The following is an 18,413-nucleotide window of genomic DNA, read 5'->3' as shown; positions in this document are numbered from 1 at the left end:
TAAAAATTCTATTTTAGTGCTAGTGATTTTCATTAATTTAATTACATTGATACTCGTAAAGGAAGCGTGATGAAATTATGAGGGGGAAAATGTATGTTAATCAAAACTGGATAGAAGGATACATATGAAAAATCAGGAAATCCTGGCACAAATATAGTAAGTATCAATGAAATATTTTTAAAAAGGTCCTCAGCATCTCAGCATGATGAAAGGACCAGGTTCTATTAACAAGATGGGTAGAGGGGCCAGCCCGGTGGCACAGCGGTTAAGTGCGCACGCCTCGCTTTGGCGGCCCAAGTGTTTGCAGGTTCGGATCCCACGCGCACATCAACACACTGCTTGTCAAGCCATGCTGTGGTGGCATCGCATATAAAGTAGAGGAAGATGGGCACGGATGTTAGCCCAGGGCCAATCTTTCTCAGCAAACAAGAGGAGGACTGGCATCGGATGTTAGCTCAGGGCTGATCTTCCTCCCAAAAAAAAAAAAAAAACAAGATGAGTAGCGCCTTCACAAGTTATTCAAGTTCTATAAACCTTGGTTTCACTGTCAGGAACTTGAAAAAAGGTTGGAGCGAATGATATCTCCAATGCTCTCAACATTCTAGAGTCAAAAGAAAATTGATAAAAACTTATATAAAACTGATACAAACTTATATAAGCAGATTCTTTATGCAATGATTAGTTTCAATGATAACAGGAAAAAAATCCCCAAAATGTTGCACTAGAAAACTAAGGTCTTGGGGCCGACCCCGCGGCGTAGAGGTTAAGTGCTTGTGCTCTGCTGCTGGCGGCCCAGGTTCGGATCCCGGTGCGCACTGACACACCACTTATCAGGCCATGCTGTCGTGGCGTCCCACATAACGTGGAGGAAGATGAGCATGAATGTTAGCGCAGGGCCAGTCTTCCTCAACAAAAAGAGGAGGATTGGCATGGATGTTGGCTCAGGGCTGATCTTCCTCACACAAAAAAAAGAAAACTAAGGTCTTATTCCCTGAACCTCATATATTGGCTACAGAAACAATCAGAAGTTTCTGGGACAAACCAACACAATGAGGGTACATTGGCCAAACAAAATTTACATAGTTATGCAATAACTTTAGACTTGCAGAAGATTCCAAAGAAGCATTAAGGATCGCAAGAGATTTTTTTAAATCTGATAATATTAAAGAAAACTAAAAAGTTATAAACTTTGCTACTACCCATATCTACAACTCTAGTTCTCACCTGCCACAGACAAGTGGGTCTTCCATCTAAAGGCAGAAGACCTCAGGCCTCAGGCTCTCTGAATTATCCTGGAACTTGGGCCATCTCTCCCTTCTTCCCAGTTTCTGCTCTCAACTTTTAAACATGGGGCTCTGCCATATCCAAAAATCTCACTGGATCTTGGATCCCCCTAAGAACCCCTGGTCTTGCAGCATCCTCCCTCCCCCACAGCTGAGCAACTCAAAAGATGTTTAGCTTTCACTCTTCCCTTCCTCACCTTCCACTTTGTCACTGCAACTCGGCTTCTACCATACCATTTTACTGAAACCACACCTACCAAGGTCGTTCACCAAGAGCCTCTTTGTTGCTAAAACCAGTAAACACTTTACAGTCCTTATCTTACTTGATCTCTGTGCAACATGTGACCTAGTACCATACTCTCTTTATTTATTTTGATTTTTCTGATTAGAAAATATATGCTAACTAAGAATTGAAGTATCACAGAAAGAAAAGGAAAGTTTAAGTCCTCTGTAATCCCACTCTCAAAGACAGCCACTGTTAGCACTACAGTATATATTCAAAATTTCTTTTCCAAACATATACTAACTTATGGGTATATATGTATTTTTTTAATTTAACAAAAATTAGATCTATATATATCTATAGTATATCTATACTACACATTTTTTTTGAGAACTTTTTTACTTAATGTACCTTGATCTTCTGTCCTTGTTAGTATTATGTGAAGCCTGATTAATGGCCTCCTAAAGAGCTCCTCATCATAATACCCAGAATGTGTGAATGTTACCTTAAATGGCAAAAGGGACTTGGCCGGTGTGATTGAGTTAAAGATCTCGTGATGAGAGGTTTTCCTGAATTATCTGGGTTGGGCCCATCAGAAGATGCTATGTAGCTGGGTTAGAAGACGGAGGGAAGGGGCCAAGGAATGCAATGCAAGGAATACAAGGAATGCAATTCTAACAGCTGGAAAAGGCAAGGAAATGGATTCTACCCTAGGAACAGTCCTGCCAATACCCTGACTTTTGCCCAGTGAACATTTCACACTTCTGGCCTCCATAACTATGTGACTAAATTTTTGTTTTAAGCCACTAAGTTTGTGCTAATTTGTTACAGCAGCAATAGGAAAGTAACACAGTATGCATGTATGTATGTACGTGTGTGTGTGTGTGTATGTGTGTGTGTGTATATTTCATATATATATATTCCATCAGCTGGATAGCATTCTATCATATGAATGTACTGTATTTTATTTAGCCAATCCTTTATTGATGGATACTTGGGTTGTTTCCAATTTTTTACTATTATATACTAAGTGCCATGAATACCTCTAAACACATCTTTCCACATTTGTGTGTTTCTCTAGGAGTTATTCCATAAAATGCAACTATTAGGTCAAATAATATGATATTTTAAGTTTTAACAGATATAAAAAAAAATTAACCTCCAAAAAGGCTGTTCTTAGTTTTTGTTTCGTTTTTTTTTTTAATTTTATTTATTTTTTTTTTTCCCCCAAAGCCCCAGTAGATAGTTGTATGTCATAGCTGCACATCCTTCTAGTTGCTGTATGTGGGACGCGGCCTCAGCATGGCTGGAGAAGTGGTGCGTCGGTGCGCACCCGGTATCCAAACCACGGCCACCAGCAGCAGAGTGCGCGCACTTAACCGCTAGGCCATGGGGCTGGCCTGCTGTTCTTAGTTTTTACTCACATAAACAACATTCAAGCCCCTCCTTCCTTCTTCAAAGTCCTATTCTTTCAGCTTCTGTTAAATCACTTGACTGGGTTTCCTTCTGTAATGGCTACTTGTTCTGTTTCTTTGCAGACTCCTCTTCGTGGGCTCATTTCTTAAATGTCAATGGCCCCCAAAGTTCCAATTCCATCCTAGGCTCTCTCCTCACTACCCATACTTCCCGAGTTATCTCATCTACTTCCTTTTAGCCCAATTATTACTTAAGAACAAAACAGAATTATTACCCCCTCTTCCCTCCAAAATCTATCCTTCCATTGTGTTCTATTAATGAGTGGCACACCAATATCCAGCAGCCTACAGCAGATACATGGAGGTCACCTGACCCCTCCCTTATCCTCACCCCACATACCACAGCTCTAGAATCCATAAGATTCTCTCCCTCCCTGTCAATTCCTTAGAACAGGAATACATCAATTTTCAACTATATTACTTTATTGAGTATTTTCCCTATCTCAAGTCTTGCATCCCACTGTACCAGAATAATCTTTCTAAAATTCAATTTTGATTTGTCACTCACGTAGACTTTTCATAGATTGCTGGTTGGAACGTAAAATGGTATAACCACTTGGGAAAACTGGTTGGCAACGTCTTCTAAAGGCTAAACACACATCTGCCCTATGACCCAGTAATTCCACCTCTAGTTATTTATCCGAGAGAAAGGAAAATGTATGTCTATAAAAAGACTAGTAGTCAAGTGTTCATAACAGCTTTATTCATAATAGCCAAGTGGCAGAACGGATAAACAAATTGTGTTATACAATGGATTACTACACACCTACTGATATGAGCAACAACATGGGTGAATTTCAAAAACATTAGGTTGAACATAAGCCAGACAGAAAAGAATACATACTGTATTACTCCATTTATGTGAAGTTCAACAAGAAAACCTAATCTGTGGTAAAACATATCAGAATAATAGGGCCTGACTAAAAGAACCATGACAGATTATTAGAGGAGGGAGGGAGAGATTCACATAGGCATATACATTTATCAAAACTCACTCAATTGTATAGTTAAGTTCTCTGCATTTCACTATATATAAATTTTACCTCAAAAAATTTTAAAGCAAATATTAAGATTTAAAACTTACTTCACTCAGAGTTCTTCCTTACTAGTTGATAAAAAGTCTCAAGATTTAAGACAAATTAATCATTAAATTACTACCCTTTTTTAAAAAAATTATCACATCACTCAGAAACAAGAATATATCAACCGTATCTTCCTCTGGTTTGTAAATTTTGTGAGAGAAAGGATTTTATCTATGTAGAATAGATCACCATTATCTTCCCAATACCCATCATTATGCTTGACACATAGGAGATGCTAAATATATGTTATCTTTGGTGGGTCTTAATGACTTATTGACAATTGACAACGTTTATAACTTCATTATATTTCTAGATCATTTACTGACTCATTTTTCTGATCTTGTATGTAACATGTAAGTGTACCATCATGCTTGACAATCTTTATAACCTTGTTCATCTGGCAGTAGAAAAGAAGCTTATCCACATTTTCAGAAAGGCAGCCAAGTTGAGTCTAACTTTGTGCTCATCTTTTACATGTATTTCGAATAAATATTCAAAGGCATTACTTTTTTCATGGGCTTATTCCCTAAAATTCATTCTCAATTTACTTCAAAATCTATCTTCTCACCATCAAAACTATCCTGATTTCTGGTATACACGAAGATATTAAATTTTTCTTCTCTCTCTCTCTCATATATCTCATTCAAATGTCATATTATACAATTGTTATTAAAGCTACACTTTTATCCAGTATCTGTTAACACTTGCTCTACCAACCTTACTAGCATAATTTATAAGAATGCTGGATTAATTTTTGACACAGCAAAAGCTCTGTACCAGGCCAAAGAAGAAAGCAACTAATCATCTGAGCACCAACTCAAAGGAAAGACAAAATCCTCTTCTTCACTTCTATATCAGCTTACACTTTCCTATGAAAAACAAAAAGAGCAATGACCCATAATAAAGCCAGTTCTGTTTCTCTCTCTCATCAATATCCCTTTCAGGAACACAGGAGTTAGCAGTTCCTTAAGGAGAGAGCCCTAATCATGAACTTACAAGACACTGAATAGCAAAATCAACAATGAAGACCCAGATAATAGCCAGTTGAACCAGCAGGGAACACTTTTCAGAGTACAACTGTGAGGGCTATATCAGTACAAAGAACAATTAACAAGCACTAAACCCACATGGTCTTTGGCCACTTAAAGGATAAACTGCAAACAGCACAGGCAGGGGAAGCTCTCTTGGAGTACAGACACAGTAATAAACAGCTGGAAATGGCAACAAATAAACACGCCAGGCAATTTGCAATAATGAGAAATGGGATGACCCTTTCTGAGCAAACATATGAGGCCAGAGTGAGGCCAGAGTCAACAAGTTCTATTCACAAAACACAAAATAACTAACCTACATGTTTCCAATGAGGAAAGACTATCATACCACCAAGATAGATAGTAATACCTGCCAATGTTAGCTTTGATTGATATCTTGAATTTTATATGCAAACATAAAAATAAAATAGTTAATTTGTGGAGGAGCAAAAAGGCCAGTGAGAATTATGTACAATAATAAAGCAGACTTTTGTATTTTATAAAACTCATCAAAAATTAATTTGAAGAGCAATAAAGGGCTGTCAGCTTTTTATTTTGCAAAATAAGGCCATTACAGAAAACAACAAAAAAACCCACCCACTATCTAGCATCACAAATTTCATATGAAAAATGATATTTTCACACAGAAAAGAAGAGACATAATTTAAAGGTGAATACATTACATTTTATAAATTTAACCTAAGAGAAAACAAGTCATATTGAGAATAATATTTTCATTTCATCATGAACTTGATAGTAAAAACTCTGTCTCAAAGAGCATTTGGAAACCTACTGACTTAGTACAGCAGCCCCCTTATCCACGGTTTCGCTTTCCGCAGTTTCAGTTACCCAGGGCCAACCGCAGTCCGAAAATACTAAATGTAAAATTCCAGAAATAAACATAAGTTTTAAATTTCATACCATGCTGAGCAACGTAATGAAATCTCGAGCCATCCCATTCCATCCCACCCGAGACGTGAATCATCCCTTTGTCCGGCAGATCCACGCCATATACACTACTTGTTGGTTAGTCACTTAGTAGCCGTCTGGGTTATCAGATCCACTGTGGCAGTGCTTGTGTTCAAGTAACACTTATTTTACTCAATAATGGCCCCAAAGCCAACATTATTATTGTGGTTAATCTCTTATTGTTTACTAATTTATCAATTAAACTTTATCATAGGTATGTACGTATAGGAAAAAACACCGTATATATAGGCTTGGGCACTATCCACAGTTTTAGGCATCCACTGGAGGTCTTGGAACCATCCCCAGCAGATAAGGGGGGGACTACTATGTTTTAAGGAAAATAAAAAGAGTGCAAAGAATAAGAAAGCTGTTAAAGGAGCTTAACATAGAGGCTTTAACGGATGGTTTTAATTAATTTATCAGTTTATATTAACTACAATCAAGATCTCTACAATTTCATCTTTAGCAATAGTTTTCATTTTTTTCTGGTATAAGATCTTTTTTCAAAATAAAAAATTCTGAGTATTACCTCCCTCCATGACTGTAGTTAGATTTAAGTATTACTGATTGAAATGACAAAACCACCACGACTTTTTAATAACTTTTATGTTACAAATATACAAGATCTATTATGTATTCATTCAATATTAAATGTCTAACGCACATATGGATCTTCAGATCCCTTGCAGAGATCCACAGCCCAATCCATTTCTCCAGTCACTCGTCTCCTCTTTATCATGAGTTTCCTACTACAGAAAGTATCAAATAGCTCACTAGGCTGGGTTATCTTTAAAATCATTTCCAATCCTGAGATTGTAAAATTCTGGGACGAGTACTTCTCAAAAGAATTTGGGGACTTTTAGAGAAATGACAGTTTGATCCAATATTTAGGGGCTCTCCCTCCTGACATTCCATTTATTTTTGTGTGTGTGTGTGTGAGGAAGATCCACCCTGAGCTAACATCTGCCAATCTTCCTCTTTTTTTTTTTTTTTTTTTTTGCTGAGGAAGACTGGCCCTGGGCTAACATCCATGCCCATCTTCCTCTACTTTATATGGGACGCCGCCACAGCATGGCCTGACAAGCGGTGAGTCGGTGCACACCCAGGATCGGAACCAGTGAACCCCGGGCCGCCACAGCGGAGCACCTGCACCTAACTACTTGCGCCACCGGGCCGGCCCCCCATCTATTTTTTTTTTTTTTATTTGTGTGTGTGTGTGTGTGTGTGTGTGTGTGTGTGTGTGTGAAGATCAGCCCTGAGCTAACATCCATGCCAATACTCCTCTTTTTGCTGAGGAAGACCAGCTCTGAGCTAACATCTATTGCCAATCCTCCTCCTTTTTTTTCCCCAAAGCCCAGTAGATAGTTGTATGTCATAGTTGCACATCCTTCTAGTCGCTGTATGTGGGACACAGCCTCGCTGAGGCCGGAGAAGCTGGGCGTAGGTGCGCGCCCCAGTCCGAACTCCGGCCGCCAGTAGCGGAGCATGCGCACTTAACCGCTAAGCCACCAGGCCAGCAGGGACACTCAATTTAGATAACAGTAAAGACATTTAAAAGCTACAACCCCCACAAGTGTAGGACAGAGGGCAACACATTTTTGTATAATGGAAAGCAGATGATGGACTTCCAGGTTAGATGGCAGACTGAACACACACATCTAATTTTACTCCCTCCCAAAACGCTACTAAAACAACGATAAAGAAAATGTTGTTGTTTTGTTCTGTTTTTAGGACAAACCATAAGGACAGAAAGAGTGGAAGAAGAGACAACAGCAACAAAATTTTGGAAGCTGGAAAGAAGATGGATGAGTGGTAACTGACTTAGTCAAAGACAGCCAAATTATAAACCAGCAGTGCGGACAACTAAGAACAGACCCAATTTACACTACAGAATCCTCAAAAGGCTCAGGAACTGCCAGAACAAAGAAGGGGAAGATGAGACTCAAGTGAGAAAGGATCAGGTGAAAGCTATTAGAAACCTAGACGCCACTGGTACTCTAAGCTGCTGAGTGGCCCACTCTCAGTGCAGCAGCTGACTGGAGATTTATTCTCTCAAGAGGGTAAACCATACATGGTGGAAGACACAGTATCCTAACAAAAAGAGGCAAATTGTGTGACCCTATATACCAAATGCTCTATGGCTCAATACCCAGCCCTCTTTTCCTGAGTTCCCAGATCACTGGCAACCAAACTTCTGCCCTCCAAGCAGAAAACTGGAAGATACTTTCTGGGACATCTGACCCGTCCAAAATGAAAGACAGAGACACTGGAGATGGCCTCAAACAGTCCGCCCAAACCAATGGTTTCAATCTTGGCCGCACACTGAAATCACCAGGGCAGCTTTAGAAAATACCGATTGGATATTTGGATAGAAAACAGAATTGTGGTTTCCTCTGGGCAGGGCGCAGGGAAGACAGAAGTAAGGGATTTTCTAGAGTTTTCACAGTGCTCTGTATCATGTGTTAATTACACAGGTGTATACACGGCAAAATCAGCAAACTATACACTTGAAAACTGTGTATTTTACTGTATGCAATCACACCTAAATTTTAAAAAAATACTGCTACCCGGGTCCTACCCCCAGAAATTCTGATGTATTTGGTCTAGCAGCAGCATGTACATATATTTTTAAAGCTCCCCATGTGGTTCTAATGTGCAGCCAAAGTTGAGGACCACTGTTTTAGACTCTAGATTATAGAGTAAAACTGGAAGTCAATAAGCCCCACCTACAATGTGCTCAGGGCTTCCAAACAGTTTTTAGTCACCCACTGCCAATCATGAACAAACAACCAAGATTACCAGACCTCTAAGGAGGGACTCTACTGCTGAGACTATACCAAACAGAAAAAAAGTAACTTGGAGGAAAGAAGGAACTATGCAAGGAAAAGAAAGTTTAAAGAACTATCTTGAACATTCTTCAATAAGAGAGGATAGAGCATCCATTAAACAAGAAAAGAGATGACAGAATAAGTAACTGAGTAGAGGAGAGGAAGCTAAACCTACAGGCCTGCACAAGGGAATATGGTCAAGAAGCTGATTCGCCTCACTCATAGAACCCCGGAAAGGCTCAGGACTTGGGAGTCTCCAGGTGTACTGTCAGTGGGGGAGAGGCATGGGGCTGAAAAGCAGGTTAGTGGTTTAAAGTCTGTATACAGACCCTCCCGTTTCCCTTCTCCATCCTCTCGTAAATTTATCCTCTGGAAACTTTTACCTGGAGAGACTCAAGAAGAGAAGAGTGGAGTGAAGCTCAAGGATGCAAGCCAAGGGATTAAGCAGAAGTATGTAGAGTGAATAGCAGCCCGCACCCACAGCCCACTTCCTTTGCCCAGCTTTCAGAACAATGGAAGCCAGGCATATTACCTTCCCCACAGTTTTGAGTTCAACACCCCTTTTCATGCAGCCAAACCAATTTTCATCACAGCACTTCTCCTAGTGGAGGATAAAGGTCTTTTCTTGAATTTCTACTATCTCCCCTAGACTCTAAGCTCCTTGAGGGCAGGGGCAGCATCTTAATCCACTTTGTATCCTTAGAGCCTAACACAGTGACTGTCAATATACTAAACACTTTATAAATCTTTAATTGGTCCTAGACACTGGAGATAACATGCAAAAAAAAAAACCTTGGAAAACTAGAACATAGAAGGTGTAATTTGGACTAGGTCCTGAATGAAGACTTAGAATTTACTGATGAAATGATATCTGCGGGCCGGCCCGAGGCTTAGCGGTTAAGTGCACGCGCTCGGGTTCGGATCCTGGGCGCGCACCGACGCACCGCTTCTTCAGCCATGCTGAGGCCTCGTCCCACATACAGCAACTAGAAGGATGTGCAGCTATGACATACAACTATCTACTGGGGCTTTGGGGTTGGGGAATAAATAAATAAAATTAAATTTAAAAAAAAGAAATGATATCTGGGATGTTTTAACATAAGCCCAGAGCCCCCTTTACTGTAAACTGTACACCTTAAATGTGAAAAGTAAAATCAAAATAAAATTTCTGTAGAGTAACACAGGAAAATATCTTCATATTCTAAGGCTAGGGATAGATTTCTTAAATAGTACAAAAAGCAGTAATCATAAAAGGAAAGATTAAGTATATTTCATTAAAATCAAGAATTTCCATTCATCAAAAAAGACCATTAAAAGAGTGAAAAGGCAAGATACAGAATGGAAAAAGATAAACTTTATACACATCTATCCCAGAAAGGCTCATATCTAGAATAAAGAATTACAAATCAATAAAAATTTTTTTTTAAATTTGGACACCTCACAAAAGAGGACATAAAAATGGCCAATATAAGATACTCAACTGCAATCATCAAGAAAATGCAAAATAAAACCACACTGATATATTACTGCACCTCTACCAGAATAGCAAAAATTTTAAAAACCGACAAGCATCAGCAAGGAAGTGGTGTAACCGGAATATCATTCCCTGCTAATTGGTACAACCACTTTGGGGAAATGTTCAACAGTATCTAATACTAAAGTTTTATTACTCACATACCTCTCAAACCAACAATTCCACGCCTAGGTATAAACCCTAACCTAGTAATGTTCTGTCTCTTCACCTGTGATGGTATACTTGGTAAAAATTCTTTACCTTCACCCTTAGGATTGTGCACTTTTTCTGCATATTACACTTCAATAAATTTTCTAAGATTTCTTTGAGACAAAGTTCTCAAAGACTTTAACCTATTTAGAATAGAAAAGGAGCTTCTGGTAAAGTGAAGTTTACCAATAAAATTAAAAAACAACCTAACACATACCAGCCCAGAACAAAGGTAAAAACTACCAACAGATAATTTTCTTGATCTTCATGAAGCACTGGGTTTCTTTCAGCAAAGAAAGGCGTTTATTATTCTAAACTGTAACCCAATGGAAAGATATTTGTGCAAGAAAATGCTGCTTTTCGAGATCACCTCTAACAGCAATAGATAGGAGGCAAGCGAAGGAACCATTCCAAAAGTTTTAGTTAACTCTTCGGTGAAAGGATGCCAACTGAGTTGATATAGGACGCCCAAAAGACAGACAGAAAGGAAGACACAAAGAAATCACAGCAACTCTAAAGCAAACACCAACACCACAATCCAACCTACCGGAAATTCTGTGGTTAATCTGAGGCTTGCCCCGCTAGTCATAAGGTGATTCGGTGATGGCTACAAACGCTCCCCAAGTGCGTCCTTGGGAGTCACCTAATACACCTGGCTTGCCCATCATCCGCCTGGAGACACCACATTGCGCAGAATCCCGGAGGCCAAATCAAGACGCCAACATTGCAAGTAAGAGGTGCCGCCAGTCTCGCCCCACCAGATCACCCAGACAAAACGAACTTCTGGCCTCGAGGGCGGGGGTGAAAGGAGAGTACCCCCTACAGGATTTACGAGGAAGCGCCCCCGAAGCTGCCCCGTCCCCCTACCTCCCTGGGACTCCACTGGCAGACCCACCGGCGAGTTTCTTCCGCAGCGCCCACGGAAGAAGGGTCCCGGGCCGCGGCGGCCGCAGGGAACTTAGGCCCCGGCAGCGCCCGGCGCGCCCGCCCCGCTAGCGCTGCAAGTTTGGTGGTGGCCCCCACTCGTCGCGCCGCGGCCCCGCCGTGCGCCCCGCGGAACCCGGGCTCGCGGCCCGCCCGGCCTGGCGCGGCGCCCCTCACCTTGGAAACGTTGGGTGGACTCCGCTGTAAACATTAACTTCCCATCCAGCCGGCAGCCGCGCCGCCGCGTCTCAGCGCCTCGGCCCCGCTCCCGGCTCCGCGGGCCGCCTTCCGCGTCCTCTCTCGAGCGCCGCGCTCACTCAGGAGCTCAGGGCCGCCCTACACCCTCACCCAGCCCTGCGGACGCTGCGGCTGTCTCAACTCCCACCCGACCCCCAGCCTGCCTGCACGCCAGCTCCCCCGGGGTCCGTCCCGGCCGCGTCAGGAGAGCCGAAAGCGCAGGCGCAGCAGGGCCTTAAAGAGACCGGGCCGCCTCTACCGCATAATGGATTTGAGCAGGTTAGGGGCCGGGCTGGCCGGCCGAGAAAAGGAGAAGCTGAAGGGATTGGACCGCGGGGAACCGGGGCGGGGAAATGCCGCTCCCTCCTCCGCCTCTCTTTCAAAGACCCGGCCCTCGGCCGTACTAATTGCTGATTTCCCCAATTTCTTGAACCGCCCCTTGCATGTAAGAGCTGCACAAGACACACCCCCTCGGGGGCCCAAGACGACCCCGCGTTGAAGGCTGCGAGCCGCGCACTGCCGGGCCGCCCACGCGCCTGTCTCCCAGGCCGCGGGCACGCGATGCAGACGCGCAGGCTTCGAAAGGCCGCCCGGGCTCCTCCGAGAGGTAACCTAGGTCACTCTCAAAAACAGTAATCAACGTGTAAATGACACTTGTGATTGCAAATCACTCCATCGTCACTGGTCTTGACACGCTGGTTTTATGCAGAGTCCTGCACAGGGCAGAACATGGGCACAAATATGTGAGGTCCAGCCGGGCAGCCATCCAGGATCAACGAAGAAATTCTTAGAAGGAAAGCACTTAGTTTGGGACAGAAACAGCCTACTAATTCTGGTCCAATCCCGGGAAAAACAGGCAAGAAAAATAATAAAGACGATATAAATTACTTACATTATACATTTAGAAGAGACAAAATGATAGTAATTATCAGCATCAAAAAACTCCAGAATTATTTGCCTGGAAATTAGATAGCCCTGGTTATTTTCTAATTTAAATTTATAAGATAGAATCTCCAGAAGTGGTTCCACTGTAATAAGCATTTCAGAAAAAACAACTCATTTTTTTTAACAAGATTAGGAAACACCAAAAAATAGGAAGTAGAGCCATGCCCTCCACCCTGCTATAAAACTTTGAAATCTTGACATTTTATCTGCTGCAAAATTTTGCATAACTTTAGGTCATGCCGTTATTTAAAGTCAATTTCAATTAACAATTTCATTGTAACTGAATCCATCTTATATAAGAAAGCTAAGAGACATCCTTGATAATTTACTTTTCTCTCCTGTGTTCCATCTATCAGCAAATCCTGTTGATTTTACCTCCCAAATTTTCCTTGAATCTGTTCTCCTCCATCACCACCCCAGTCCAAGCTACCTTTGCAGTAGGGAAGAGGGGGTTGTGGAAAAGGCTATTAACCTAGTCTTTTAGTTGGTGTACCCACATGCCCTCTAGCCTCTCTCTAATCACTTCTCCACACAAAAGGCTCTTGTGACCCTGTCACTTTCCAGTACAAACCATTTCAATAGCTTCCCATTCTCTTAAACCCCTTAAGTAACCAAGCCCTGCAGCGTCAGGCGCCTTGCCCACCTCTCCACATTCTCTCACTGCTCAGACCACGTTCTCTCCTGTTCTCTTTGCTCCAGCCTCACTGTTCTCTTCCAATCCCTCAAATCTTCCTGCCTCCGCAGAGCCTTTGCATATGCTTTGCTCTGCGCCTGGAAAGCTCTTCCAACCCTCCTCCTTCTGACTTCAGCTCTAGTCTCTACCTCTGAGAAGAACCTTCTGACCTCCCTACCTCCGTCCCCACCTATCACATCGCACTGAAACTGTAATTGTATTATTTTGGTGAATTTTTGTTTGCAGTAGACTATTAGATTCCTAAGGCCAGAAGTTTGGTTTTGTTTGGTTCATGGTTATATTTCCATATTTGTTCAATACATATTTGTTTAGTTAATGAATGAGAATCATAGAATGCTAGAACTTGAACTAGATGTGGCTTAAAGGTTACCTAAGTCGTAGAAAGGTAAAATGTCACGATGTGACATTTGGAATAAGCGTCTAAAAAGAACTCCGTTATTTTAAAACTGATTTTATATTGTTTTAGCTGGGTTCTCACAAGAGTCTTTGGGTAACCTTTAAAACTGAATTCTCAAAGCACCTTGTATAAACCCCAAAGTTAATAATGATAGCTATGGGATGGGTCCACATGAAACTAATAACATTGGTTGCTTCAAGGAAGGAAGATTGAGTGACTGGAGGACAAGGAAAGAGACTTTTGACTGCCTGCCCTTTTGTACCTTTTCAATTTCAAACCCTGTGAATGTATTACGTATTTGAAAATAAATAAATGACAAAAGAGTGCATACTGTGTGATTCTATTTATTTGAAATTCTAGATAAGGCAAAACTAATCTGTGATGAAAAAAATCATAAGTAGTGGCCTCTGGCAGAGGATTGACTGGGAAGGTACATGAGAGAAGTTTCTGAGTAATAACAATGGTCTCTGTCTTGATAGGGGTGTGAGTTACAGAGATGTCTTCATTTCATCAAAAATTATATAGTCAAGGGCCGGCCCTGTGGCTTAGCAGTTAAGTGCGCGCGCTCCGCCGCTGGCAGCCCGGTTCGACCTGGGGCGCGCCCCAACGCACCGCTTCTCCGGCCATGCTGAGGCCGCGTCCCACATACAGCAACTAGAAGGATGTGCAGCTATGACATACAACTATCTACTGGGGCTTTGGGGGGAAAAATAAATAAATAAATAAATTATAAAAATATATATATAGTTAACATTTCAATTAATGTAAATTTTACCTAAAAATATATAAAAATAAATTAAATTTTAAAAAATAGTAACAGCATTATTATTTTGAAAATAAGCTAACACATGGTTGAGCACTCACTGTGTTCAGGTATTGGCTAAGAGCTGTACATACATTATTTCTTGTAATCCTCATACTCGCCTCGTGAAGTAGGTATTATTATTATTTTTGTGTGTGTGAGGAAGCTCAGCACTGAGCTAACATCCATGCCAATCCTCCTCTTTTTATGGAGGAAGACTGGCCCTGAGCTAACATCTGCCCATCTTCCTCCCCTTCATGTGGGACGCTGCCACAGCATGGCCTGACAAGCGGTGCGTTGGTGTGCACCCGGGATCCGAACCCGGGCCACCAGCAGCAGAGTGCGCACACTTAACCAATACGCCACGGGGCCGGCCCTCAAGTAGGTATTATTATCATAACCCCCTTGCTTATGAGAAAACTGAGACTTAGTAAATACCAAGTAACTTGCCCCTATTTATACAGTTGGAAAATAGTGGAGCACGGCTTTGAACCCAGTCAGCCTAATGCCAGAAGTGGTTAAACTCTAGGCCTTATAGTACTTCTCTAAAATTGTAAATTTTTGGCTTATGCATATTATTTACCTACTAGATCAAGAGCTTCGCGATGATTGTAATCATATTTTGTCTTAGGCTTCTCAATAGCCCCGGCACTTTGCATAGTAGCTATTCAATGTATTTTGAACGAATGATAAAGAGTGATTTTATTAGTACAAATTATATACATATAATATATATTTATATATGTATTTTATATATAAATATATTATTTTTATATATATATATATATATATATATAATATAAATAATCACTACTGCTGTGCTAAGCGCCTGAGATGTATTATCTCAAATGAGATCCCAGGCCTGAGGAGAGAGGCTTGTACCATTAGCTCTGACCCTCCAGCACTATCCCTGCTTGACCTCTTTCCTTCACTCACCCTAAGCATATCAATTTATCTGATGAAAAAGCTTACACTTTAACTTTTCACTGAAATAGCTAAATCTAACCAGAGAAGTAGCTAATTCTAACCTCTCACAAGTGCTTGCGCACTTGCATAAGTGAAATTCCACTGTGTGAATTCCACACCAACACCACCTCTGCTCCAGCCTCTGCCACTCTGCTCTTCACACTCTGGAGTCTCAAACTAGAGTGGGAGATAAAGGAAGCATGGTGCAGTGGGCAGTGGCCCCTCCTCAGGGTCAGTTTAATTTGAGGTAAATTCAGTTAGCAATTCGAAGTTTTCTATGTTCTAATGCTGCACACGCTTAGCATTGATTTGTGTCGCTGTCCGGGAGGGGAACAAAAGGAGGGTCTGAATTTCATCCCGTCTAAACCTGGCAACAGTTAAATCTCAGAACACCGTGCTCTCAACTGCCTGAGGTGTTTTATAAGACAGCCATGTGAGCCTCATTGCTCATAGAAAGGAAAAGCCAGGGAGGCATTCCCTGAGAGGAAAAAATACCAGGGTGCAGAGGAGGAGCTCACCAGTGGAGTCAAACCCACTGGTGAACAACGCCTCACACTCACAATGAAGGCTCACAATGAAGTAGTGAAAGCCTATTTCATTTGGCTCATTTGCTTTCCACAACACGAATCCAAAAGGCACTCAAGCACAAAAGCTGTGGCCTCTCTATTTATCAAGGTTATAAGAACGGCTTTAACCTCACCACTTCACCTCCACCACATTCCATTCTTTGCAAGACACATTATCTTAGGAAAGAACATTGTTAAGAGACACACAATTTTATTGCCATCTCTTGGCACTTGTGCACAGGTCGAGACTAGATCTGGCATGGTTGTGGTAAAGAACCAGCTCTCTGGCTCTAGAGTTTGGACATCATTTCTATATGTGATATTAGACATTCACACCATCAACCCAACAACAGCTTTTGAAACTGCACCACCAAAATGAGACATCAATAGAGTGCCAATTTCTACCCCACCCACCAAAAGGAGAAGTCCATTCTTTTCTTAACTTCCTGAAATAGATCTGTTTTAAAGCAAGGTAAAATTTGGTACAACTAGAGTAGTAATTCCACTTAAACTTTCCAATTATCTGGGAATTAGTAATCTCTATATTAATGCAGGTGACTAGATTATAGCCTAAAATTTCAGGTGTACTTGCCAATAGTATGCTTATTTTCTTTGAGCCCCAATCTTCTCATCCATGAGCTGGAGATAATAATAATAATATCTACCTAAGCACTGAAGTCACAATTAAATGAAATAATATACGCAAGGCACATAATAAGCATTCAGCAGTGGTACCTATTGTAATTGTTAATATCCAAAGCCACAAAGCACCAACGTGCAAAATTAAAAGATAGACCAAAAAAAGTGCTGAATTAGAAAAATCCTGGCTCTACCACCTGCTAGTTGTCTAGCCTTGAACCTCTGCAAACTTCAGCTTCTTCATCAGGCAAATAAAGATAAGAGTCACCAATGATAGATGTGTTGAAAGATGTGTTGTTTCATGTGAAAATGGTCTAATAACAGTGAAGTCAAGTACAAACTTTAGCTAATGTTAATTAGCACCCTGCCCCCCACCTCCACCATGAAAAGATGAGGAAACTATGTTAGGAAGGTGTTGCTTTACAGTAAAATTAATTTAGCTTGTATTAGGAACTGTGCTTCCAAACACGACAGGGAACAACCACTGCTGAAGTTATCTCTGAGAGGCCACGCAACCATCAACATCGCCACCAAATAGAATTTGTGAACAAATAGTACTATGATAACCAGTCATTTTCCTCAGCTAATCTTTTCTCCACGTGAGAAGTTTAAAGCCCATACAGACACACCAGCTCTCCTCTGAGAATGTACATTCAAAAGAGATAATCAGCAGCCAATTACAGCAAGGAGAGAAACAGTGTTGAATTACAAAAAGCCAGTTACTAAAATGCCTTTCTTACAGGTGTGGAATTAAACCTAACACTTCGTAAATTCTCGTTCATCACTTGAATGGCCACAATACAATGAGATAACATTCTTAAAATAAAACTGAAGAAATGTTAACAAGCTGTTTCTATTTTGAAGATTAAGCAAAGTATACAAATCCTAACTCAATGACAAAATATTTCCTGTTGCAGCAATTACGTTTTTATAAGTTTTAATATAAAATCAAACATTGTTTTAGACATTTACCTGTTTCCCATTAGGGTTTCTAAAGGCAGCAGTCATTTTGATGGTAACCATGATAAGCAGAGAAGACAGGGAGACTGGGGATTTGAATTGAATTTATAGCTGACTCATAGGGAGTGTTTACAACGACATTGCCACTGGGATCCACCCATTAAACACCCTTTCAGTTCCATCCTATACAGTTGTTAGTTGGTACCCTTAGGGAAAGCTGGGAATGTGGAGGACTAGGAATGCAGTAACTAAAGCTTTTTGGTCTTGTGACGGCTAATTGTTTTAGTTTTTCTTACACTTTTTCTTCCTTTCTCCCCCTCTCCCTCCCTCCCTTCCTTTCTTCCTGTTTCCTTCCTTCCTTCAATGACTCAATTTGTCTCAGAATGACAACTGTATATTAACTGTTATTGTGTTTGAGGTGCTGACTCTGAGGCATTGGCTAGAAGCTTCTGTATATTAGGTGGTTTCAGCTCTTGGGATTTGACACTAGACACAATTATTAATTTGGTAAGACTTACCTTTTTGGTTACTTTTTTACTCTTTAGCTGAGGTTTTGGAATCCTGCAGGCTATTGTGTTCTGTTAATGGATATTGCATTTGTGCTACTCAGGGCCATTAATTAAGAGTTTACTATGAAATACAGAAGCAAGAGATATACCTTGAGAGAGA

General features: G+C 41.1%; 1 protein-coding gene across 8 annotated transcripts in view; it reads right to left on the bottom strand.

Annotated features, from left to right (window-relative positions):
• EVI5 (ecotropic viral integration site 5) overlaps positions 1-17,775 on the bottom strand; it is a 241,607-nt gene extending 223,832 nt beyond the window's left edge. For 7 of the 8 annotated variants that reach the window (XM_087447490.1, XM_087447458.1, XM_087447460.1 and 4 more), the window contains exon 1: positions 17,757-17,775. The gene's annotated coding sequence lies outside the window, so the exon portion shown is untranslated. Of the gene's footprint in view, positions 1-11,715; positions 12,017-17,756 lie in introns of those variants that run through there. The other variant, XM_014780148.2, reaches the window with a different exon arrangement.
• Positions 17,776-18,413: the final 638 nt, after the last annotated feature.

The sequence above is a fragment of the Ceratotherium simum genome, chromosome 2, assembly GCF_057802395.1.
Source record: "Ceratotherium simum simum isolate JZ-2026a chromosome 2, ASM5780239v1, whole genome shotgun sequence".
Taxonomy (NCBI): domain Eukaryota; kingdom Metazoa; phylum Chordata; class Mammalia; order Perissodactyla; family Rhinocerotidae; genus Ceratotherium; species Ceratotherium simum.
Note: the sequence above shows the minus strand (reverse complement) of the source record. Positions and strands in the feature narration are given on the sequence as shown.